General features: G+C 38.5%; 1 long non-coding RNA gene across 1 annotated transcript; it reads right to left on the reverse strand.

The window, feature by feature from the left end:
* Positions 1-295: 295 nt before the first annotated feature.
* On the reverse strand, positions 296-25,209 carry LOC144369901 (uncharacterized). The gene is made up of 3 exons (XR_013429742.1): positions 25,068-25,209; positions 20,565-20,661; positions 296-939 (listed from the first exon to the last, which is right to left on the reverse strand). It is a non-coding gene; the product is annotated as an uncharacterized LOC144369901 (long non-coding RNA).

Here is a 25,209-nt window from a genome sequence, read left to right on the forward strand (position 1 = left end):
TTTTTTTCTTTGAACAGAGCAACTCTTTGCTAGCACAGCATCCAGGTTTGCCTCTGTGGGCCATTTGTAATGGATGTGTTGGACCAGGGATCCGTTTGCTGCAACTTCTGTTCCCCAGCAGTCCCTGGTACAGCCCTATTGCCTGAAGCATGGCACCCATCCATCCTATGAGTCCTTTTCTCACCCCCACATGCTGTCAGATACAGACACTGCCATATGACAGATACTTCTAGGTGCTTCTTGTGCCCATTCTCCATACATGTCCCATCCAGGGGAATAGCTGGGCAATGATCACTTTTGGGGAGCTACAAGACTGCCTACTATCTGGAGATAAAGACAACAGTCACATCTGATACATCTCAAAGGATGGGGGAGGCACTTGGTGGGATAGTTGTAAGAGATGAACTGGAATGTCTGCAGAAAGTTTCTGAGAATGTAGGAAATGGGGGAGTTCTAGCTACTCCACCTAACACCTGGGCTTGGTTCCAGAGGAGCTGAGATTCTCAGCACTGGAAATGACATGTCAGTGGCACTTCTGTGTCCTGGACAACAAAGTCATCTTCACATTCAGGAAATGTGGCACTGAAATAAAAAATAACTGTCAGGCACTGTGGAGAAACAGACTCAAATAGAACAAAGCTATTGCTTTCCAAGGAATGAGACAGACTGTGTAAGCACATCAAAGTCAATACAGGCCATGAAGAGTTTGTGATGTTGGGCTTTGGGGGATGATGTTCTTTATAATGCACTTTGAGCAATTCTTTGGACAGGAATGAGGAAGCCTATGGTATCTCTCTGGAGGCCTCCCAGCCTCTGGTCAGAAAGAGTGTGAGGATGGAGGAGATTCAGGGCAGCAGTTTCTTCTAGCCCAAAGGTCAGCTCTTCACAGTCTTCACATTTCAGATTCAGCCCTCCTTGACTCTGGCCATATGAGGCAGCCTATGAATCACAAAAGCAAACATCGGGTGAGTAGAGGTGGAAGGGGAAGCTCTGCTCTTGGAACACTAGACAGATAGGTCTTTCTCTTTTCAAAGAGGAAACACCGAAGGAAATTGGGAGCTGTGCTCCCTTCTGTCTTGGTAGCACTGTGACAATGTGTTCTCACATTAGAAACCAGTTGAATTACAGAAATGGATGCAGAGACCCCACTGCTCCATGAGACAGAAGCCCAAGCATTCTCTTTCCTCCCAGGAGTTATCAGCTTTTGTCCAGTCTATAGATTAATTTTTTAGACTTAGTGTTAGTTCAGGTTAGATAAAGATAATGAAAGTTTCCTAATCCTCTTAAAGAAGATTTATCTGACTGAGTAGAAAGCTTTTGGAATACAATAAGGTGTGTATAAAACTGAGGCCTAATCTTGCCTTTAATTTCAAACTGCTGATGGATATTGATTTGCAATGAGAAAAACTGAAAAATTTCTGAGCTGCAACTTGTCTGTTTAAAAAAAATGTTTATTTATCTTCTGTCCATTTGAGAATGTTAATATCTCATAACTTCTGCCAACTAGGTGCCATTAGCACGAGGAGATAATTCCCACAGGACTCCCAGCTTTATTTTCTTTTTCCTTCCATGTGAGGAACTGAGAGATACTCTGTGGCTAACCTCAGTGCCTGTCCTTTACTGTATAAAGCAGCCTTTGCCACATATCTGATGAATTGATTTCTAAGTCCATCTCCTTGCAAGAAGCTGTCTTCATTAAAATCTGATCACTAACACCTGAGGTAATTTTGCTACTGAAAGGATCATTTCAAGTCACCATGTGAGCATGTGTGGTAATGAGATTAGAAGGCATACACAGGTGTTAAGTAAACCCAGAATAAGGGGAGTGCCACTGTGATCAGGCCATTCAGGATAGGAAAATCCACCTGGCATTTGTCTGGAATGAGCTGGAGGAACAAGGAACAGGTTACTCCCACCATCTAAATGCTGTGATGAGAGTGGACTGTGAGTCCACCTGTAGAAATAGAGAAGTGATGAAGAGATATTCTCCCAAGGAAATGGAGAACATTAATCTCAATGCCTTTAAAGAAGAAGGATTAAATGATATCACCCATATTTTTGAGTTTGGGGTAATGTTGGTGGTCTTGGTAGCAACTGGGGAGGTTGGATACTGTGCACTCAGAAAAGAACAGTCTTTGGCTCACTGGGTTTAGGGATAAAGAAAACACAGACATCACATTGGTACTGTGGAATAAGGACACAGGTTTAACTTAGGGGGTATTTAAGACTCAACATGAATTTACTAGTTTAAAAGTAGGTAAAGTTTCTGAGATCAGCTATTTCTAGAGAACAGCAAGAATCATAATTTATCATATCTATCCCCAAGATTTAGCATGCTGTGTGAGGCAGTATAGGCACTCAGCAAATGTTTGTTTGTAAGGTCAGCAGAAGAATGGATTGATTCTGCCACTGTGATAGCACACTGGCATGGTGATCATGACACCTCTGCAAGAAGGCAGGGGTGGGGGTGAGTCTGATATTGTCCCCATGACTTGGTGTAGACAGCAATGGGGAAAGTTCCTTGGAGGGAAGGAGGTCTTGAATGTGATGCATAAGGAGGTCTTTTATAGCAGGGATAACATGAAACCCATGCATTTATTTAGCACTTATAAAGACAGTCACAATCTCTGTCTCATTTGATCCTCACAACAAGCCCTGGGAGGTTGGAGTGTATTGAATGTTCTCTCCATTTGAAAATTAGATAACCACAGCTCACAGAGGTTAGGAGACCCTCTAGGGCCCCTAGTGAGAAGTAGCAGAGAAAGGTCTTGAACCACAGCCATATGACTCCAAGGTTAGTGTCTCTCCAGCACACACCAATGCCCTCCTCCTTCTGCTCCAGATTGATAGAAATTTCCCAGGTTTTCTGTGAATTCTTTTCTTTCTCTTTTTTTGGCTATTGACATTGCATTGTGCCAACAGAAATTAAGGACAAAGCTACAAAGTTCAACAAAGGGAATTAACCATGAGGGTGGGACTCCAAACCTACCATAAATGGTATAGCAAGGCTGAGAGCAAGGAAGAAGAAGATAATTAATTTTCTAGTAGCTCAAGCCTCCAGGGATACACATTTTAAATGTTTCCACTTTATCCTGTGTAAGTACTGAAAACCCTGGCTCCTTTGAGGATCTAGAATCTAATTGTCATTCTAATCATCATTACTTCTTCAGCCTTCTGAAACTACACAGAGATCTATGCCTGCCCGTGGTGTGTTGCTGTTGCTAGTGTTTGTTAGGGAGGGCTGGATGCAACAGGAAGGCCAAGTCTATCTTTGTTCCTCTAATGTTGATATTCTCAATCTTCTCTCTTGGCTAGGTTAGAAATCTATTTACTGTGAGCTCTTTTTTTTCATGGAATGGACACCTTTTATGAAGTCCAATTTTATTCAGAGGGTTAAAAATGATGCATTATTATGAATTCTCACATATAAGACTCCACAGCAAGCTTATGCACTTTCCATATATATGGAAGACTTTGGGTCTTTAGAGTCGGTTCATGGGGAAACTGGGTGTTACGCCAAGTTTAGTTTAATACGTTAAGAAGTCTGATTTCCCAACCAGCCCAAACCTAGATTTCCCTGAGTTCCAGCCAAGTTCTGCATAGTCACATTAAGTATAATAAGCCTTATCTTAGATAAGGCTTACATCTAACCTTACATCTTGCATCCTTACATCTAGCCTACAAAATATACATCATCTTCACATCTTTCAAAAACAGAAACTGAGGCTTAGAAAGATTGAAAACTTAGCTAGAGGTAATGAAACTACTAAGTACTTTAAATTCACTTCACTCCACTTATCCAGTTAAGTTTTTGTTACTAGGAAAAAAGCTATCAAACTACAACAGTCAATAAGGCACTTTACATGCATTATCCCTTTGGATTATTTTTCACAAAAGCCCTGGAAGACAGAGCAGGAAGTCACCAGGTCATAAGACAAAAAATTGAGATGCAGAGAGTTGAAAATGATTTGGAAGAATCAGACTGGCTAGAAAGTAGCCAACCATCTTTTCAATGCCAGTTGTTTTTACTCTATATCCAAGCATTATGTTTTGCCTGTACCATACTACTAATTCAGAGCTAAGTAGATTGACAGGCAAATGTTCCCCTATGTAGGAAAAAACAAAACAAAAAAGTTCTAGATTGCTACAGAGAAGAGGGGATATCAAGGAGACAGTTCTGGAGTGGGGGCAGTGGGAGCCTGCAGTGTTTATAGTAGGGTGAGGGAGACAGAAACACAGGGCTTTTCTTTAGGGAATTAACTATTTTTCAACTTTTCTTTTGTAACAAGTCTTCTCTCTCTCTCTCTCTCTCTCTCTCTCTCTCTCTCTCTCTCTCTCTCTCTCTCTCTGCCTCCCTCCCTCCCTCCCTCCCTTTCTTTGCCAGTTATTCAGTTATTTCCACTTCTCCCAAATATTAGAGAGTCATTTAAATTAACATGTGTAATTATGAGCTTAAAGAAAAGCAAGCAGTCAACCTGAAATAAATTTAATTTATTCAGCCTCTATTTTATATTATAATCACACTTGTTCTTCACAGAGGCAGGTTAGAAGAGTGGAAGAGAACATGTCTGGGCGTGAGGACACTCACTCCACAGCCTGAGCTCAACTTTGAGCATCTCAAGCCTGTGTCTTCAGGACATTGCTTTGCTAGGCTTCTTTTCCTGGGATGAAGAATAGAATTTAATATAATTGGTTTTATTTATGTGCATATGTGCATTCTTTAATCCTGTGTGTATGTGTGTGTATTTCCATTTGGAAAAAAAATATTTTGACAAGGGTCTCTAAGCTGCAAATTCAATATATATGTATGTACAAATAAAACATTATGCAAGCAAAATAATTAAAGAACTTATCTAGGTTTCATTTCCATGATTTTCAAATGTAAGGGCTGAATTTATGGTATGGAAGTTCTTTCTAGGTATACCATTTTATTTATTTTAAACATAAATTGTATTAGAAATTTTATGTGACCAGGATCTTCTACCGTTTATATCTTCTACCTTTACCCTCTGGCAGAGCAATGAGAAAGTTGATCTTAATCTCTTTCCTATTTGTGTTTTCTCTAGGGTTCCTAGGATTTGCTGATACTGCTAGTTAGAGGTGACTGAGCATTCTTGGCTTTTTTGGTTAGTGAAGTTGGAAAAATAAGACATCTGTCCTTCCCAGTTCCTCTCTTACATTTATAAGCTCCACAACTTACATCAAATGTTTTTACTTGTGTGTGTGGGAGGGTGGAGGGTGGGGGGTGTATTGTGTGTGTGTGTGTGTGTGTGTGTGTGTGTGTGTGTGTATGTGTTTGTCTACTTATTCATCCATCCATCCATCCATCCATCCATCCATCCATCCATCCATCCCTCCACCCTTTATTAAAGGGTTAGTGTAACTAAGGAAGCAACTACAACATATAAGGACTCAAAAATGCCCTGTTGTCTTCAGAATACCCTCTGCATCCTATAAGAAAAGATATCTTGAGAATCTTTTTTCACAAGAAGAGCATCCCCCTGCAGGCTCCCTCCATGCCTGTCCTGTTCTCCTACCCTCAGGTAGAATGAGACCCTCAGTCTAGTACTCTGGACAACCATCTATACCTGTTCTCACATCATATTACTCAGCTGTTACCTAAATTTGACACCTCCTGTAGCCAGCACAGAATTGATGTTTGCTGCCACCAAATCTCCTGGGTAGCAATACCTTTCGTGATATGTTGTATAGTTGGTGACAACATAGTTCAAAACACATTTCTAAAAAAAGATGATTTATCCTTTTATCAGTCATCTTCTCTCATTATTGTAAGGAGAAATGTGAGACTGTTCTGCTCTGCTTAGGCGCTAAGCCCACACCTACATGCATGTGCGTGTGCATGCGTTTGTGCGCGCACACACACAGACACACACATATTCAGGTTTTCACAGGCCTCCTGGCTATTTCTTCTGTAGCTTCTTGAATTTCATCCCACCTTCCACTAAACATGTAGGTTCAGCCTCCAGCTATAAAAGAAATGGGGGGACATGCTCATTTTATAACATTTATATTCTATTGATTGTAAGACTAATAAGAGATGATATTTTCCAAGGTGAACAACACCAAAACAAAATTTAGTGTGGGATAAATTCCTTTCCATGGCTGACAATGACTGGTTCTAAATGCCAAGAGGAGAGCCCTTCTGTTTGAGAGTCCTGGCTTGGAAAGTGTGTGGGCTTGATTTGAGCAAAAGCAGAAATTCTCTTCAACCTGATCCAAGAAGGTGCTGCCAGTGATTTAGTGATACATATACAAGCCAAAAAGAGAAGTGTCAAGGCCTGGGCTTGTCATCTGCCTTCTTTGCAATACAATTAAATAAACAGAATACTAATAATAAAGCTTGTTCTCAAAATCATCACTGATCTGGAGATGAAGGAAAAATTAAAATGCCTGTTGCAGTTCTGCTCAATTTACATGGTGATCTGAGCTTATTTCCTAAGAAGCCAGTCTACCGGTAGGTCTGGTAAATACAGCAATCTGATTTCACATGTTCCTGTTGCTGAGAGCAAAGGAGCAATTTTACCTTAGAAGAAGGGTAAATTAGTAAATGTCTACAAAGTCTTCTAATGTTTAGATGAAAGTTCAGCATGACTCTCATATCATAACATATGTATCATTGTACCATCAATAGTAACATATGACTATAATAACAGTCACATAGTATACTTCACCATTCACAAGTTTGGTTGGTCATAGTTTAATATCAAGACTAATGGAATCCAGAGTAGTAATGTTTACCTACATATAGCAAGTATACACATATTTGGGAAATTTGACATTTATGCTTAAACATAGTGTCTTAGCAACAATAACTGTCCATAATTCTTGTTCCTATTTTGGTTCTTCACAAGCATATTGAAACCCCTTTGGCTATTCTTTCACTAATAATTCTCCTCTCTAGGTAGAGAAATTGAAGAGCAATGGAAGTGAAGTAAGATTATCATAGGAAAAGTATTCAAGGATTTATTTTTTAATAGTCACAAATTATGGTAATCATTTTAGAGATATTACCCAATTCCATTTTCAGGGTTTATTTGCTTTACTGTACTGGGGATCAATCTCAGGGCTTTCTTCAGCTAGGAGCTAACTCCCAGGACCCAATCATATTTTCAAGTTAATCACCAGAAGTTGGGATTCTTTTCCCTAATTTTCTCCACTCATCTCTTTCCCTCCCCTTCCCTCCCTTCTTCCCCTTCCCCTCCTCCTCCTCCTCCTTATTCTTCTTCTTCCTCCTCCTCCTCTTCTTCTTCTTTCTCTCCTCCTCCTTCTTTTCTTCTTCTTCTTCCTCTCCTCCTCCTCTTCTTCTTCTTCTTTCTCTCCTCCTCCTTCTTTTCTTCTTTTTCTTCCTCCTCCTCCTCCTCCTCTTCTTCTTCTTCTTTCTCTCCTCCTCCTTCTTTTCTTCTTCTTCTTCCTCCTCCTCCTCTCTCTCTCTGTGCCAAGGATGGAATCCTGCAGCACTTTACCACAGTCCCCCCCAACACTTTTTAAAATTAGTGCTTGTTACATATTTGTACATGCACACAATATCACAATATAATTTGGTCAATATCACTCCCCAGCAATTACACACTCACCCCTCCTCTCACCCACTAATCTCTGTTATTCATTTTACTGATCTTCCTTTGATTTTCATGAGATCCCATACACACAACTTTCTTTTTCTTTTTCCTCTCTAGCTTATACAAATAAGAGAAAATATAGCAACCTTGACATTGTGATTTTGACTTATTTCATTTAACATAATGATCTTATATACCATATGTTTTCCTGAAAATAACATAATTTCCTTTTCCTTATGGTCAAATAAAACTCCATTGTGTATATACCACATTTTCTTTATCCATTCATCTATTGGTGAACACCTAGACTGATTTCATGATTTGGCTATTATGAATTGTGCTGTAATCAACATGGGTATATATGTATCATTGTAGTGTGATGCTGAGTTTTTTTTTAATCTTTTCTTTTCCTTTCTTTTTTCTTAAGACAGCATTTTGCTAAGTTGCTGAGACTGGTCTCAAAATTGTGATGCTCCTGCCTCAGCTTTTAATTCAGTGTGGATTATGGGCATGCACCACTGCACTTGGTCATTTTCTTTATTTTTTGAATTAGGGAACTGAGGCTCAGAAAGACTAAGGAAATTGTTCTAGGCCACCAGGTTATAAGTAGAGGGCTTGATCCCAACTCAGTCTACAATGAAAGCCTGCCCTCAGCCCTTTTGCTTCCATTCCATACCTTTAAATGAACAGATTCAGAGTGACACATAGGTAAGCACTCCTTGTCAGGTTATCTCTGCATAATAAACGTCTGTCTAGTTTCTTTGCATTGTGGTGCACATACTTCTAATCCCTGTGACTCAGGAGGCTGAAGCAGAAGGATTACAAGTGCAAGACCAATCTCAACACCTTAGAGAGGCCCTGAGGACTTAGGGATGTTGCTTAGGGGTTAAGCAACCTGGGTTCAATCTCTGATACAAAAAAAAAAAATATCTGTCCACCTTAAATTTTTTACTCTCCTTCCATTTTATTTATCTGAGTAATTATACATTTTTTCTTATAGTTAATATCAGCTCTGGATCTACATTCCCAGTCCTTAATTTCTTCCCAAATTCTATTATCTTATTTCTAATTCTGTCCTGAGCTCCTCAATCTGTATATCACAGTGTTATCTTAACATGTTCCACACTGAATTTGTCTTCTTTACTCCAACCTGTTTCCTCCTGTTTTAAATCACGTTCCAATTCATGGAAACACCATCCTCATGTAAAACCCAGGCTTAAGCTCTGATTCTTCTTTTTCTTTTGCTTCTCGGTTAAAGCAGATGCCATGTCCAATAAAATCATTCTCTTCCTTTCTGTTCGCACGACCACTATCATCAAGTGCAGGATCTCATTCTCTACTGTCTTTTCACTGTCACAACCTAATTGACACCCAATCCTCAGTCTCTCTCTCCTATAATTCATTTTAACAACGTTGCTAAAGTATTACTGAGGCATACATCTGATCGTGTCTCCTCTCCTCATGATTTTTAAAACATATTTCTTATTTTTTAATTGACACAGTAATTGTACATATTTATGGGGTGCAGTGTGACATTTCAGTATATGTAAACAATGTGTAATGATCAGATCAATGTAATTGGCATATCCATCACCTCTGACATTTATCATTTCTTTGTGTTAGGAACATTCAAAATCCTTTTGACTAGCTATTCTAGAATATGCAATTAATTGTTAGTGACTCTCTTTTGATAATAAAATTGTCAAAACCTCTTAGATCATCTTTCCAGGCACTGAAAAACCCAGGGCCAATCCTGCTCTTTCAATCTTGGTTTGTGTTTCTCCATTTTTGCATGCCATACAACATATAGTTGCATTTATAAGAATACAGCCCCTCATATCCAATATCCTGGATTATTTTCTATTTCTTACACAATTCATCTGTCTTGAATATTCTTCTTTTCTCTGGATTTCCAATTCTACCTAAGGCAGCACTGCTCAATAGAGTTTTCTGTCACGATGAATATACTCTAAATTTGTGGCTTTTCTGAGATTGAATTATAGCTAGTACAAATGAGGGACTGAATTATCAGTTTTGTTTAAGTTTAATTAATTTGAAATAGTCACATGTGGCTAGTGGCTATTGCATTGCACAACACAGTTACTGAGCTGCTAAACCACTCAAGCTGCTAAGTTTCTTTGAAATTCCACTTGCTGTTTTACCTCCTTACTGCTTTCTAATACCTTTAGCAGCAGCAGCTTCCTTGCCACAGCCACCACCACTATTGCTGCTGCTGCTACTTCTTTTTCTTTTTTGAAAATTTCAGTTATTGCTCGGTCTAACTTTCTTTTCCCTCTAGATTACAACTTTCTTGAAGGCAAAAACCAGAGATGGCTCCATAATTTTTCATAAGGCACAACTCAGGGACAGCAATCTGAATTAGCATGGCCACAAAAATAGCTCTTTAAGACGTTTACATTACATTTTGCAAATCTAGAACAATAATACCAATATGCCATAAATATATTTTTATTAATATTTTCTACAAAAATCAAGAAAAAAAATGTCAACCATTCTTAGGAGATAAAAAGCATCTCAAAGACAGACTTTACTGGGAGAAATAGTGGAGATAAATGGAGACCATACCACAAAAAGTAACATACAGCTTGGATTTATTTCCTTTGCTTCCCTGTGCTTAGGATAGATTGCTGTACACTCTAGGCATCAAAAATATATCTGTTGAATACAGAAGTTCTTAGTGAAACCTGTAAAACGAGACTATAATTTAGACCTTCTGGGGAAGAGTTCCTTCAGTGGTGTTGGAAATCAACTCAAACTAGGTGCTCCCAATGTAGCCTGGGCAGGTGAGTTGGAAGTGCAGGAACCCAGGCTGTTGCAATCAACTTAATGGGATGGATTATGTGCTCCGATTGGCCAGCGAGCAGACATTAATGACCAGTTAGCAACTGTGTTCAGGTCAATTAATTTATATTTGTATTTTGCAAACTAAAAGTTGCCCTGTTAGATTATTGATTCTTTGTTCCTGTATTCAATTTGTTTTTAATTGCACCATTGCTGGGCCAAGCCCTCCCTCCTGGAAAACTGGCAATAAATCTGCCACCATCTCAACAATCAACAATAAATGTGTCTCTTCATGTCATTATTAATATGTCTCTTGGATTGATTCATTACCACGGTTAACAGTTTATAAGAGCTGGATGGCATACTGCCAGGAGGATTCCGTTTCCCAAAGGCTATTTTGTCATGATGGGGTTGATGTTCTCAGGCCAGAATGTATCAGAAAGAAGGTGTCTAGGATTCAATGTAATATTGCTGGGATTCCAGCTACCTAATCTTCTTTTTATCATAAACAGCTTTAGAAGAAGATAGTGTTGAAATACAGGTTTTATCCTCTCCCAATTCTTCTTCTTTTTTCTCACTTTTCTTTTCCTTTTTAAAGTCTTAATTCCTTTTTAATTTCTGTTCAGATAGATTCTTCCCCTTCAAAGACAACAGAACAGCTACTTGTTGGTGATCTACAGTCACCAGGCAAGTGAGCCATGCATCCTCTGAGAGTTGGAGTTTTATAATGGGATTTTTGTTAGTTGAAAGCAGAGGGGAATTCCTTTTGCTTGATGTATGAATGGTGATTAATAAAGCTACAGATATACAGCCCTCAAGATTCCACCTAAATTGTGGTTAGTACTTGGAAAGAATAAGCTTTATAGAGATAATCATGAACTGTGTAATTGTTACTGGCTCTTTTTAGTTATTAGAATTTTTTAAGGGGGGAGAACAGATTGTAAATAAATTCATAGGCTGGTAGAAGAGATCCTCTGTGTTCCAGAAATGTCAAAGGGTAAATTTAAATGGAACTAAGTTTTGTCTGAAAACCCCTCTGTGGCCTGGGATCTGATCTCAGTGTGGAATGTGTATCATCTCCAAAGCACAAATTGTTTGAGGACAAAATGTCTGGTCTTCAGTGACAAAGTTAATGTTCATTTTTTTTTTTTTTTTTTTTTTTTTTTACCCAGGATAGAGATTTTGTACTCAATCTATTATTAGCAAAACATCCACAGTCCTTGGCACATAGCTCTCCAAAAAGTTAACACTGAGCTTGTTCAATAGAGATGTGCGGGGGGGGGGGGGAGTTTGACGCTGGATTCTACTGTTGATAAGAGTGTAAAGAGCCCAAGGATGCAGAGCAGGGAGGGTTGGGATTGGAAGATATAGCAAGGAAGGAGGAGAGTAATGAGATGGAAGAAGATCTTCAAGATGCCTGCAGAAAGCCGCAGAGCTACAAATGGAGGATGAGACTGAAAATGAATAGGGCCAAGAAAGGAAGAGAATGTTAACAGAAGGGGAAAGAAAAGACAGGGGCAGTTAGCACATGGCCTGCTGTTCCCTGGTCACCTCCCTGAATGGAGGAAGAGAAACTATTCCCCCATCAAGAGACAAAGAAGACAACTTTGAGCCAAAAAAGAAATAAACACTGAGTCTTTTATCAAAGCTTTCTACAGAGGTTTTATTTTCCTTAGGAACCATCCTTCCATCTTAGCATCAGTATGACCTTATGTTATGAAAAAAAAAAGTAGAGACCTTTGCATTAGCACATGTTTTAGGGTCCACTACTACATCCTAAATGGAATCTCTTTATTTGGAATTAATTCCCCTTATCTGACATTACATCAAAAATAAAATAAGATTCAAACCTCTTTCTCGGTTTTAAAAGGAAAAAAAGAAAAAAGCTCTGGCCACAGCACACACATCCCCAAGTGCCCACTTTAAACACCCCATCCATGTGAGTGTTGAATGACAAGCCCTGAGCCCTGACCATGGCTAATCCAAAGCACCAACAACTATTAACAGAATCAGAGAAGGCAAAATAGCTACTTGAGGAATAAAGCTTCCCAGTCCTTGGTTCTGCAACAGCAGAGTAGAAAGTGAGGGGACAAGAAAATCAAAGTCCCTTTTTAAAAAAAATTATCACACATAGAGGCAAAATGTCCCCAAAGCAGGAAAGAAAGTGGAAAACACACCAAATCAATCACCTTAAAAATAAGGCTTAAAATCTTCTACTGCATAAGATGTAGGTAGGGAGGGAAGAATGGCCCCAACAGCTTGAAAATGTTTTATTAAACTGCATGCTGACTGCCACAGCACATACAGGAAAATGCAATTAAGGTCAGAACATTAAAAAGACGCCCAAGGATAGCTCTGAGAAAGTCCAGGGGGCAATCAGCAGGAGCCCAGGCAACTTTCAAAGGAAACTCACTTTGAAAAAGTGCCAGGCAGGAGGTAGAAGTACCTCACACCCAAAAGCCCTGCAGAGAGATGCTGCCAGAAGAGGTAGCCATGGAAGCTGTAAGAAGGGAGAAGAGTCTGAGGTGAGAAGGTCCTCTGATGGGATGTGAGTGGGCTCTGGTCAGCAACAGAAATCTTGTTCTGTGCATTTCAGCTGCATTGGCTTTGACTCCTGTTTTGGCTAATATGTCCCCAATAAATACACATTTGGGAGTTTATAATATGTCAAATCCAAAGGTGCTTCACCATCATACAGGGCACAGTTAGCTGAGTCAGGCAGTCTTAGTTGTCTCTGAGACAAAGGCCCACCATGCACCTCCACCCTTTACTATCTGGGTGATGCCTGCAGACTGTGAATTGGCCGATGTGGAGCTGACAAGGTGGCTGCTCAGTGAAGGGACCAATGAACGGCTTGTTTTCCCATTATAAGGTTCAGAACAGAGGGTCAATGTGCCATTCAGATGTCATCCTGTTCCTGGTCTTCACCAATGTGCCCAGATGGTCATGGGGGGCCTAAGGTCATGTGGCCATGTTATAGTTGGGACCTTGGTTATCTTCCAAACGGCCATGTGAAAATGGCTTAGTGTCCAGCCAGGTGCTCTTGGGAGGTAGTGGAAACTTTAAAAGGTGGGACCTAGTGTAAGGTTTTGGGTCACTGGGGTATGTCCTCAAAGGGGATTGAGGAATCCCATTCTTCTCATTTTACTCTTACCTTCTGGTCATGAGGTGGGTAGCTTTTGATCTGCTACATGCTTCCTCTACAGTGTGTTGTTTAGACACAGGCCAAGAACAACAAGGTCACTGGCTCACAACTGGACCTCTAAAACCGTGGGCCAAAATAACACTTCATAAGTTGATTATTTCAGGTGTATTTCAGGTGTTTGTTTTATTGACTGAAAAGTGAGGATCCCAGATCATTCCCTCTCTCTGACCTTCATGGTATCTCAGTGACACACTTCTGGCTGCCTAGTGCAGGATCCTGCTTTTATCAATATCTGAACATGCTCTTTGAGCTCAGGCTTTCAAAGTTCCAAAATCCTAGCAATGAATGACTCTGTCATACCATACTGTAACCTCAGTGATACTTGTGTGACTTCCCCTCCAACATACAAACTTCACAAAGATGGTGACAAAGTCATTACCTCCATGTAGACCAAAATGTTTACCCCACTGGGCATGGTGGCACACACCTGTGATACCAGTGGCTAGGGAGGAGGAGGAGGTAGGAGGAGGAAGTAGGAGGATCAGGAGTTCAAAGCCAACCTCAGCAATTTATTGAGGCACTTATCAACTAAGTGAGAACCTGTCTCTAAATAAAATACAAAATAGGGTTGGGGATGTGGCTCAGTGGTTGAGTGCTCCAGAGTTCAATCCCCAGTACCCCTCTCCCTGCGAAAGAATGGTTAACCTCCAATGTATTCCTAGGATTAACATGTATTAGATGCACAAAAATGCTTATTAAATCAGCCTGGCAAGTATTCAATACATGTTTAGTTATAAATGGGATAAAAATATTATTTAAAAATGGAAGCAAATTGATTTAGACACATATATACCTGCAAAAATAATGTAGAATCACCTATTATATAGCTGGTACTGTAAAGTGTTGCTGGTGTTACCTTAGAATCCTTTCTTACTAAACTGTGAGCCAATTCTATTTTTTGTTTTCTTTTAATTGACACATAATTATTCTACATATTTTTGGTGTACAGTAATGCTTCAATATATATGTAGTGATTAAATCAAGGTGATTAATAATTCATCACCTCATATACTCACCACCTTTGCTTTAAGGGAAAAGTATTCAAAACCCCTTCTAGTTGTTTTGAAATATATAATACATTATTGATAACTATTGTCACCCTCCAACGCAGTAAAACAGCAGAACTTATTTATCCTCTCTACCCATACCATTGTACCATTGGTCTCTCCATTCACTCTTCTCTTCCTAAGACCCTGGCAACCATTATTCTACTCTCAACTTGTATGAGAGATCAACTTTTTACAATTCTACACATGAGTGAGATCATACAGTTTTTGTCTTTCCATGTCTGGCTTATTTCACTTAACATAATTCTTGATTCATGAGTGGTAAAGACATACTCTTGTGCTAATTCTAGTACTCCCAATTCTTTCTTCCATCCAGCAAGCCAGCCACCAGCATTTACAATCCCACCCACACTGCTCATTGCATTTTGCTAGAGATGATGTGCTAATCACTGGGGTTTTCAGTGCTCAGGTTTTAGGATATCCATCCATTTTTCATCCTTTTCACTTTCTGCTACAGAAGTCTGTGGGTACACTGGCAGGAAAGTTCTGCCAGAATGAACAGATTCTTTTAAGGTTTAGCAGAAACATCAAATATCAAGTCCTTATTGTGGCTGTAGCAAGAGTGGTTTTATAGACTTCTCTAACTTTAGGAAGGGGAACCAATATCTGGATATTATGCAATGTGTAACATGCTCCCATTGCTCTCAAAAACTATTGCCTTGCAGTGATTTTCTGTCTCATGTGAGTAAATGGTCCCCAGGCTCCAGCCACTGCGGATAAAAAGAAGTGAGCCAGGTTGGGAGGGCTTTGCTTTTTATTCATGTCTTGCTTATTTACACAAGGATTCTGTTTACCTGTTCTTCCCTACTTTATCACTCTCTACAGTTACCTGACCCCGTCTCTTCTCCTACCAGTTTCTTTATCCTTCTCCCTCTAAATGGGCAATGCTCAACTTTTACAACAAGGAAGGCCTTTTTGGAAGGCCTGAGGGCCAGCCTACTTTGCCAAAGCATTTGCATATATTTACATTTAGTTGGCCTGTAAACATGATGATTATGCAAAGTTCTGCTCTTAGTAGTGAAAATAATCTGTTTGGATTCAGGAACAACTTTCAAGTTCCATACAACAGAACTAGGTAGAAGGGCTGTAATGATTGCTTTTCCAGAGTGGAATGACTGAGCATGATTTATGTTAATGAGTGATGGGCCCAGGTGTCAGAGGGATAGCTCCAAGTTAGAAAGTCATCCAGCTGGGCTTCTGCCTTGCTGGCTCTCACATCTCCCCAAGTGTCACCTTGCACATAGTTAGGTGAAAAGTTGGGATGCTGCTTCTCAGTTTTGATAGCATGCCCTCTGGCAAGCTACTGGAGCTTTCTCCTCAGTGAATCAGTTTCCTAGGTACCTCAGCTCTCTTTTAGTAAATTCAGTACATCTCTTTGCTAAAATGGGTCTCAGACCAGCAGCTAGGCTTCTGTTTCCTTCTGTGTTGAAAAGGTACTCTTACCAGCAATGCAGTGTCCTGAAGTGGCATCATTTTGCCAGCATCCTCTAAATGCAAGAGTCCAGAGCTCCCTTTGTAGAAAATAATCACACAGTTAGGAGATGTGTTGTGAGTCAAAATATCTAGAAAATGACTCCAATATTCATTGCTTGTGCTAACTTAGAACAAAGAATAACTTTCCAATATCTATTTCATACTGTATAAGATGAAGGTGTAGTGGTTTCTGAAATTTATTCCTGGTCTGAAGTTCTAGATTTTTATTCTTAAGAGTAGATATTTTCTTGTACATTATTTTTCAACAAGTGGAAAGATAATAAACATTGCATTTATAAATATAAAAGTATACATGATATGAAGATTAATTTCACAGTTTATCCATTATCTCATTTGTTTATTCACCAAATGTTTATTAATATCTATTATGTGGCCAGGTGTGGTGGCACACATCTGTAATCCCCATGACTTGTGAGGCTGAGGAAGAAGGATCACAAGTTTGAGGCCAGCCTCAGCAACTTAGCAAGACTATAAGTAACCTAGTGAGACACTGTCTCAAAGCAAAAAAATAGTACTGGGGATGTGTCTCAGTGGCTAAGCACCCCTGGGTTCAATCCCTGGTACCAAAAAAACAAAAAAAGTACTATATGAAAATATATTCATTGAGAATTCATTGATCATCATCCCTGCATTAGGCTCTTTACTACATACCAAGGGTAACCTAAAGAACCATCATCTTCCTTCATAGGATTTTTTCTAAACCTTCTCACACTGTATGTTAAGCACTTGGAGGACAGATTGGTTGTGTCCACCCAAGCCCCTGAAGTGTGCCATATGGATAATAGCTGGAAATAATGTTTCCTTAATATAATTAAATTGAATCCCACTATAATGTTTGCCCTTATTTTTATATTTTTAATGGGAAGCAAGGAGATTGGCAAAGGAGAAGGTAATCACAATTATTGAGTTTTCTTTTTCATTAAGAGTGAAAAACACTTTTATGTTCAGAAATGCTGTTGCAGATGAATGACTGGACTATTAGCACAGCTTTACCCTAAACATCCTAAAAAAATTCTGGGCAGTTCTATTCTAACTGGCTACCCAGACACTTCTTAAGAAATCAATTAAATTAGCTATTTATTTATGCTGTTAGAAACTGTGGGGTGTATGAAGAAAAGTCCAAGGAGATTTTCATTCTTGAGAGGGGATAAATCAAATATTCAAAAAATAATTAAGAAAATTTCTTCAACTGAAAAACAAGTCAAATACACTATGAAATGCCCATGTCTATTTGCTTTCCAGAGGCTGATTTGATAATTTCTCTTGAGTGTCTAAGGAGTACCTCAAGTCAACACCTCCAGAACTGAGCTCAAATCTGGATTATACCCAGTGTTCCTTTCCCAGTGATTAGAAACTCAATGTATCTAGGAACACGAGTCAGAAGCATGAGCATTTTCCTGGACATCAACATTCCTTTTAGTCCCTTTAGCCAATCACAGTCTTCTCAGCCTGCCATAACAGAACACCACAGGATGGGTGGCTTAAACAGCATTAATTTTCTCACTGTCTGGAGGCTGGTAGTCCATGATGAAGATCCTGGCAGTTTCTAGTGAAAGCATGTTCTCTGGCCTTGTCATCAATGACTGCTTTTTGTGTCTTCACATGGCCTTTTCTCTGTGCATGCAGAAATAGAGATCTGTGTGTTTCCTTCCTCTTCATAGAAAAACACTATTCCTATAAAATTAGGGAACTTATGCTATGACCACATTTGACCTCCATTACCTCCTCTAAGGCTCCATTGCTAAATACCATCACATTAGGGGTTAGGGCTTCCATATATGAATTTTGGGCAACACAATTCACTCCATAACAGATACCATGTAAAGTAAATCAAATGTTTGACAGCTCAAGATCTTAGCGGCTTAATGCAATTAAGCTCTACTGCTTGTTCATATGATGGGACCATAGGTGCAGAGAAAAAAGGGACAGACAGGCTCCATGGGGTCATTCAGAAATGAATGTTCAAGGAGGCTCTGCCATCTTCAAAACATGATGACATGGTAACAATATCAACTTCGGTCATAGACAGCAAGCAGGCCAACTGAAAGTAGATAAAGCCTGAAGAAAAAAGGTAGTGATTTTTTTGGAGGGAAGAGATTTTATTTGCTTCTTTGTTTTATTATGGGCCAGGTTTCTAGCCGAAGGAGCAGGCCACTACATTCCTTTGATTTAACTCCCCAACAGTCTGGAACATAGTCCAGCTATATATATGCACGAGAAGAAAAGACTAAGGGAATAAGGATTGAACCCAGGGGCAAATAACCACTGAGCCACATCCCCAGTTATATATATATATATATATATATATATATATATATAAATTATTATTATTATTTTTGATAAAAGTTCTCACTAAGTTGCTAGACCCTTGCTAGGTTGCTGAGGTTGGCTTTGAACTCGAGATCCTCCTGTCACACCATTCTAAGCCACTGGGATTACCTTCATGTGCCACCAAGATTACCTTCATGTAGCCAGCAAGATTAAGATTCTGGTGAATAATTTGTCTATTGCTGTCATACTAAATACTATTCTTTAAAAATATTTTACAAATCTTTAAAAATTTCCCATACCTTTCTAACTTTACTACTCAACAGTCTGGTATAGGAAACAATTGTCACTCATGTGAATTACTTCAAAACCTATTTAAAGTGTTTTTTTTTTGTTGTTGTTTTTAGTGAAACAGTTTGCTAATTTAACCATTTCTAAGTGTACAATTTCATGTCATTAAGTATATTCACTGTATTGGGCAACCATCCCCACTATTCATCCCTAGAACTTTCCCATCATCTCAACCTCTATACCCATTAAACAATAACTCCCCACCTTTTCCTTGCTCCATCCCCTATTAATGATTTCACATCTTAGCAACCTCGAATTACCCCTGCAAACAGGTTGGTATCCTTAAAAAGTCTAACGATTTAACCATGTTGCATGTGCACCCCCTCCCTACACACAGAAAGAACTTTGTCTAGAACTTATTGCTTCTAGTAAGACTATGATCTCCCTTATGATGGCCTTCACTCATCAGAGCTGTGACTCACAGCTGGCTATCTGGCTGGTACAAAGGAAACAGCCCTTACATATTTTGCACTCCTCTCAGCCCAAATAGTCCTTTTTCAGAGCACCATGATTCTTAAGTCCTCTCCTTCTTCAATGTCTACATGTTGTTGTTTCCCTTCAATGTTTTTCCAACTCCATTCATCTAGTTAACTATTGATATTTTTCAAAAGCCGATTCTGATAGGCTTCCCTCTTTATTTTTCAAAGCACTTTTTCTATTATTGCCTATGTTTTCCTAATTTTTGGACAAATGTCTCTCTGTACTGGACTCAACTTTCATAAATTCAGAGGCTGAGCTGTTTATGTTCCTTGTGTTATTCCTAGGACCAAACCTATCACCTAGTGTTTATTAGACACTTGATGAATAAATAATGACAGAACTGATGAATGCTAACAGCACCGGCAAAGGGTTGCAATCAGAGCTATACAGAAGATGGCTTGGAAGAAAAGAATATGAAAACAACAGTAAAAATAGCCTAAAACAAAGAGAACTAGGCTCCCATCTGAGTGAAGCAGCGTAATTAGTTTGTCATTTTATTATTTATTCATTGGGCATCAAGTCCATTTAATATGTCACCTATAAAATATCTTACTGATAATGGAATAATAGAATATCATTGATGAAAATAGTGTCTTAATTTTAGAACATGCTTTTCTTTAAAAGAAAGATCAAGAAAAACCAATATGAATGGTAAACACTAGATAAGAAATTCCATATGATAGCATACTTGTTATTACTTTTCCCTTAATAAGGTATTGCTGACATTTCTACTATGTCCTTGAGAGCTTTAACAAGAAAATGAACCTGAGTATGAGCCACAGAGTAATGCATTGTAATTCACAAGTATAAAAGTCAGACTAGAACATGGTCACTTAAACTCTCAGGTAAGTTGTTTTTCTCACTCAGTCCTGGTAATGAAGTTAACACACTGGTTCTTCTCTAGAAGTGCTAACCTCCTCTCTTACCTAACACATGTCTAAAATTTAAAAAGACTGACAATACTCTCTTGATGGATAGATCGGTAATATTGACCAAATCTATTTAAGATCTTTTTTTTAATTTTTATTTTTTTAGTCATACATGACAGTAGAGTGCATTTTGATATATAATACATACATGGAAAGTACATACATCAATCATATTGTCTATTCTATTCTGCTGCCCTTCCTATCCTCCCTACTCCTCCCCTCCTCTCCCATCCTTTTCTGTTTAAGATCTTAAGAAATGTTTTAACAAAGTATCTTCATTCTAATAAATAGATCCTGAAGGAATAATTAGATGCTGATGTTAAATTGGGAGAAAAATCCCAGGGCAGAGAGAAAGAAGAAGAGGATGAGAAGCAACACACAATGATACCTTCTTGATGCTGCAGAGCAACAGTGGACCACGAGGAGACTCAGCAGGCAACTTGGCAAGCATTTCTTCTCAGCCATGCAGGAAGTCTACAAACAGGCTGTAAAGAAAGAGTGTGCCTTGAAACCATCCATTGTCAGGAAGGATGGAGAGAAAATTTGTTGACCTTGTTCCCTCATTGCATCCCATGTCTTCCTTTGGTGTAAGTTTTCTGCATAGATTGTGACTGCTTTAGACTTAACAGGGACAGTACATGGCCCATGCCGCAACCATTATTGAAGCCAGATTACATGCCCTGAAGTATTGCATTTCATCTGAGCTTGGACATAGCAGAGGATGATTTCATCTGAGGGCTCCGCTGATCACTTCAGATGATGGAGTTACAAGGTCAAGCACAGAACTGTCCAGTTTCAGTGGCAGAGGACACTAAACAAACAGTCACAGGTTCAGGAGTCAGGGAAACCAGATGAGTTTAAGGACCCACTTAAGATAAGTGTGATACACAATAGTTTGGAATATTGGCATATTTAATATAGTTAGCTTTAAAATTCTAACCTTCTTTCTTACCTACCAGATGGTTCAAATTTAAAAAGACTGACAATACTGTTTTGGTGATAATGTATCAACTGAAATATTCAAACATTGCTGCTGGGAATTGGCTCAACTATCTTAGAAAACTCTTGGATTATTTCTATTAAATCTAAAGTCTTCACCTGTTTCATATCTCCAAATTTAACTTCCATGTATTTTCTCAAGAAAAATTACTATATGTATATTTATAAGAAAATATAAACACAAATGTTTATGGTACCTTTATTTAAAATAGCCCCAAACTGGAAACCAGCTAAAGTCCATCATAAAAGAATAGGAATAAATAGATTAAGGGACATGCATAATGGAAAACAGTGACAAAGAACACCATTATGTTATTACGTGTTTGTTATTATCAAACACATAATAACATAATAACATGGAATAATAGAAAATGTATTAAGTTGAGTGAAAGAAGACAGAGTACATTTATATGATACTGTTTATATGAAATTCAAGAGGGTCAGAATTGGGGTAATCTCTTGGGAAAATATTAAATAGCAAAGGACAAAATGGAAGCTTCTAGAATGATGGAATGTTTTTATATCTTAATCCATGTGGTAGTTAGGTGAGTGAATACCCATGTAGAAGTTCATCTTATTGCACATTTAAAATCTGCCTCTTTTTCAGGATGCAATTTTGGTGTTCAATTACACACAAACAAAAACCTAACTACTCCCTAAGATTTTATGAAGTAAATATTAAGGTTGTCATGGAAACATGTGAATGAAAGCATCACAGTTTTGGGATTTGTCCATTGAGCTATTATGTTTAGGAATCATGGAATCAGTTTCCCCTCTATGGAATCTGTAGAAACTACAAGAACGGAACTGGTTTTCAATTACTAGAAAAGAGACCAGTCATTGTCTCCTCCCATCTCTAAGCCCTGACAGTTGCAATTAAAATAATTGATTATCAAACAAAGAACAAATGTTTAGGCCAAACACAAGCTGCCAACTGAATTCCATAGATTGCTAAACAATATGTGACTTTTTTACACCAAGAAAAACGATGAGGGGGGAAAAAACTCACAAAGAAATCATAGAAAGATAACATAGCTTCCAGTCCAGCAGTAAAGATCAAAATTCAAGTCCATCCAGTCACGAGAGAAAAATCTCAGGGAGAATAACAATGATCAGAGGGGAAAGGCATCCTCAAAAGAGGAGTCAAACAACAAAGACAAGCAAAGAAAGAAGGCCTATTACAAAAGAGCCAAACATGAAAAGAGGAGAGAGAAGCGTGGAAATCTATAAAAAGGCCACTGAAAAAGTGAAATGCACCAAAAAAAAAAAAAAAAGGGGAAGGACTTGAGATGAAAAATAAAAATAAAAAAAGATTAAAAGGAAGGGGTGAAATAGCAGAGAGAGAGGAACTAACCAATTGCTCTGAGGAAAAACACAGCTTTGCTAGAAAATTGATGTTTTCGCAGCGGCAGGAGGCGCCATCCTCTTTGTTGGCCTTGGCTAGCCATTCCTGACAACTCAGTAACCACACAGGACCCCAAATGGAGAGGAAGCCCCAAGGAGACAATGAATGTGCTTTTTGGATTTTATGGTCCTCGAAGGAATACTAGGGTGCCAGGAAGACAGCTCTCTCTCTGGCCAAGGTAGCATGTTTGGGTTTGCAGGCTATTATGTCTCTGTCTTCTGTGGATCCTGTTTGAAAGCATTAATCAGTTTTAATCGACATGAGAAAAATATCTTCCTTCAGTGGACCAAGTGAAGGATTTGGAGTTGGAAACCTGGGTTTGATATCTAGTTCTTTTGCTTGTTGTGTACCCTTAGGCATCTCAATTTCTCTGAGCCTCAATTTCCTCAACTCTAAATTAGAAATAATCTCTGGCAATCATGCCAAGGAGATAATATTCAACAAACATTTCTTTCACAGAAAAGTACTACATGAAATTTAGCAATTATTATCATCAGTTTTTGTTATTGTAGGTTGTTGCAGACCTTGGGTCCATTGCTAATAAAGTTAAAGGAGAAGAGCACATATGTTCTGATTGGATGTGTTGGGCTTAATGTTTGCTTCACTAGGAAAAGGTTGCCTCTCTCTCAGAGTGGTAAAACCCCCGAGACAGTGTGCATAAACCCAACTTTATTGAGAAGTGTGACTACCTAGGAAACATGAAATATCCTGGGCGCTAAGCTTCATTTCTCCTAAAAAACTTGAAATGACTCTTTCATTGCCCATAGCTGTGCCTATCCAGTGCATTTGGAAGAACTGAAATGTTAAAAATAACAACAAAACCCAGAGTTGATTAATTATTGTAGAAGCCGTTTTTCGGGGGTGTGGGGGAGAGGTAAAAAGTTGTTGTCCTATTATATTTCTGGAAAAAAATATGAGAATTTTATTGCTTCTACAAATTGCTCCCTGGAAAGTACTTTCATTTTCTAATTGTTCATAAATTTACTGACAGGTGGTTACACAGTAGGTATAACATCGTTATTTTCATTTTATTATATACACTGTTTTAACAAGAAAATCTGGAAGGGCTGGATATCATATATCATCTGATGTACCCTGAAAATGTGTGGGTGGGCAGGCACAGCCCAAGGCTGCTACTTTCCCAAGAATGCCTAGGTCTGGCTTCCTTCACATAGGGTCAATCTGGACAGCTGTGCCTGGTTGGAATACATTAAGATGATGACAGTAAAAATAAATTGCTTTCCTATGGTTACTTTTTTTGCTTAAAAAATAAGACTCAAGAATCTCTTTCACTTGTACTGAAAGATCTGTCAGAATTGTTCCTTACTAGGGACAGAACAAATTTTGTACAGGTACACTAAATACTTGATATTTGATGACCACTAGAGGTCATTACTAGTGGTCACTTGATGACCCCTAGTTGAATTGCTCTTTTCAGACTAACATTTAGACTTTTAAATCTGAAATTAAGGCAGTTAGTCTAGGAATTATTTTAACATAATTTAGCTATATCTTCAGTTCTTAGCATTCCTTCTAGATCATAATAGATACTCAGGAAATATTTGCAGTTTACTGTCCCAACAATTATTTATCATTTATTTGCAGAGCTTAATATATTAATTAATAAAACTATCCTGTCATGGAAAACATAACTATGTGATTTACCTAAAGACAACTACAGGCAAATGAGTTCATTCACCAGGTTTAAGTGCTTATGAGAATTGAGGAGGGGGAAAGAGCATGTTTAATTGGCTTCTAAATCCACTCCTACAGAAATTGCTCATATCAAGGTTACCATTAGCATCCAAGTGACTGATATTATTTCTTCTTATAATTCATCTCTCAATACACTTTAAAGCTATTTGTTGTTCTTTCCCCATGGAAATATTATCTTTCCTTGATTCTATAACTCCATGCACTCCACAGTCTGTGTGCATCTCTCCACTACTTCTCATTCTCTTTCAATTATATTTTTTCCTATGTTCAACCTTGGATGATAGGTGTCTTCAAAATTTCAACCATGATTTCCCCTGCTTTCTATATGCACATGTTCATGTTGACCTCCTCAGTCCAAACCCTAGTCATCACTACAACAGCCTGGACACATTTCCTGAGCTCCTGAGCAGTTGTCTACTAGTCACAACACCTGAGTATCCTACAAGAGGCTTTGACCCAACATGTCCAAAGTGAATCTCTTAGTTCTCTATACCTACTCTTGGGCGCTTTCTTTTCTGTTCTCTATTATCAAACAAACCACTATTAGAATTTCCAGGTTTAGCAATGAAAACAACAACAAAAACAAAACACCAGAGTATCCATGGAATTTGAATTTTCTAGATTCAATATTTAAATCCAAATTTAATTAAAGCTGCTATTTTTTAGCTTGGAACCAAATACTCTAGCCAGTTACCAAAGCCAACTTAGACCCTTCTGTCTCTTTTTTCGTATAAGCGCAATATGTTTTTTAAGTCTTCTACTTTTAATTACCTGAATACTTTCCTTTATATGCAAAATTATGGCTTTAATATAAGTCTTAGGCTTCTCATCTGGACTCCTCTATGTGCCTCCTGGGTTTTTGTTGTTGTTTGCCTTTTGTTTTCTGATGATTTTTCTTCTGCTTCACCTTCCT

Source organism: Ictidomys tridecemlineatus, chromosome 13 (genome assembly GCF_052094955.1).
Source record: "Ictidomys tridecemlineatus isolate mIctTri1 chromosome 13, mIctTri1.hap1, whole genome shotgun sequence".
Taxonomy (NCBI): Eukaryota; Metazoa; Chordata; class Mammalia; order Rodentia; family Sciuridae; genus Ictidomys; species Ictidomys tridecemlineatus.